Below are 2591 nucleotides of genomic sequence, written 5' to 3'. Positions count from 1 at the left end.
ACGCGTTCACTGCGCGGGCAACACTTTTAAGGCAGCGTCAACGTCGAAGCAGTGATATGTTTAATAATTTTACTGTAATTGAATTTAATGTACAAGATATACTAATAGTGGAATCTTGTAGTTTACACTGTTTAAATAAATATAAATTTAATAAATATAAATTTACTACATAATGATTTTTCTGTTATTATAATTATTAATATTATTATTTAGTAGAATTTATAATTAATGCTAGATGTTATAACTAGGACAAGTCATATCATCTTCAATAATTTCTTAATTATATACAATGTTATAACAAGTCAGAGTTCACTTATATTAAATGTCGTAAAAAATATTACAATCTGTTATGGAGATAACGTAAAGAAAATTATATTTTCATCAGTGTTTTTTTCAAGTGTTTATTTAATAATATCTTTGTAAAGTTTCCAATTTCAATTGCCTAGTAATAGCAAATTTTTTTTTACAAAAAAATTTGATATATAAATAATTAAAAAAAGAATTCATAGACATCACATAAAACGTATGCTTTCGAAGTATAATTTAGTTTTTAACTCTTCGGATGAAGCATCAATAAATATTATTGTATTTTGTAGATCTAACATTAATCAGATTTAGTTGCGTTATCTGAATAAATGTAGACGTTTTTGATGAATTTTGTGGATCAAGTGGTCGTTTTCTATCCAGTGTGATGAATATTCTTAATTTATTATTGATATTATTGATACTTCTATTGTATGAACATATTTGGTCTGCAAGATTTATTAATGAAAAAAATTAAATTCAAATAAAGAAGTTGAAATCGTTAATTAACGTAAATATATCAACATGTTAATTTTCCGATAAAGAAGTTGTTAAATCGTTTGAACATAATAAACAAATTTATATTACATAATAATATTACATAATAATTTATATTACTATTAATAATTATTAATAATTAATATTACTATTAATAATTTTTCATTGCACTATGTTATATTTTTTTATAAGTACAAGATTCTGAATCCTAGTCATGTTATATAAATTTCACAATTAAAGAATTAATGAAATTGGGTAAACAATTAAGGAATTAAATTTATAGAAAATTAACGTGCAGGAATTAATTTGCAGTAGATATCTAGTAAAAACAATACAGGATTTATAAAAATATAAAATATGTAAAAAAAAATGTATATGTGTACACACCACTTTTCCGCCGTTTATATAATCGTTAAATGGTCTTGAATAATTGTAGTCTTTCCTATTCTTCAATATGTAAATCTTTTAACACTATATCCGTTTGATTAGAAAAATTCTTAAATAATTTAATTTGAAAATTTGAGTCTGTTTCCTGTTTTGCGTCTTCCTTCTAATCTCATATTCATCTTATATTGTGCAAAAGCCTATCGATGTATTTTCTGTCGCAATAGAATCCCAATGTAAGCCTTGAACTGGTCTATCAATATCCATGCTGAATTGATTAACAACATCATATATAATAAGATACACAGACATTACACCACGATCACTGAATTTCATATGGAACCAGTGTCCGACTTCGATTAGATTACTCGTCCTAATTCTATCATTAAAATTAGTATAGTTTGAAGTTATGACCATAATGTCATTCAAGTAACAGCGAAGCTCTTCATCTGCCAAGGGTTGATATATTATTGTAGAAGTTAATTTCGTAGAATTGATAATTTCTCCGTATTGTGTCTTGGTTTGGTTCAACATATACAGATATTCCGGATCAAAATACGAATATTTTATGACGAAAATTTCTAAATAGTGAAACAAAAAATTTAATTACATTATCAAATTTTTGTTATTTATTATTGCAGAAATTAATCTTTGAAATTTATTTTCTAAAATTTATGTTTACATGCTACTCCACATTAGATTAACAGAAAAATTTTAATTTCTTTTATAAAATATATATTAAGCACCGTGTGTAGATTAAAACATCTAAAAATATATTAAAAAAAGATATGTTTGCAGGTACAAAATTATCAAGATATATATGTAGAAAAGTAAAATCTTCGGAAAGATCGAATCACAAGTGATTGCGATATTTGGATTTCATAATATTTTATTGGGTTGTCCGGAAAGTTCGTGCCGATGTTGAAGGAAAATTGAAACGCAAAAAATTTAAATTTTAGTATACATTTATTAAATTATATAGGTTCGGCACGAACTTTCCGGACAACCCAATAATTTCTTTTTTACATTTGTTATATATCTGTTTAATTTATACATAATATATTGCTATAATAAAAACAGAGAATATAATGGTTACATTTTTTAAAGAGATTTTATGCACAAATTGATAAATATAGTATTGAATACTTAGTTGAATACGAACTGTTTCTTTTTAGCTTATCGAGTATGAAAGGTACGTTCACCAACATTATAAGTATAATAGTTTACTTCCAGGTACGTCCAATATTATTCTCTTTTCACATATAAATTCCTTCACATCAGAACATGCTCATCATTTAAATTTTTATGTAAAGCTGGTTCTACATTAGTCGCAAATTGAACACAAGCGTGTTGCAATAGCCAATCTGGAGCATCAATTTTTAAATAAGCTAGGGATCGATTGCAAT

The sequence above is a fragment of the Atta colombica genome, unplaced genomic scaffold (assembly GCF_001594045.1).
Source record: "Atta colombica isolate Treedump-2 unplaced genomic scaffold, Acol1.0 scaffold88, whole genome shotgun sequence".
Taxonomy (NCBI): domain Eukaryota; kingdom Metazoa; phylum Arthropoda; class Insecta; order Hymenoptera; family Formicidae; genus Atta; species Atta colombica.
This window is presented reverse-complemented; position numbering follows the sequence as displayed.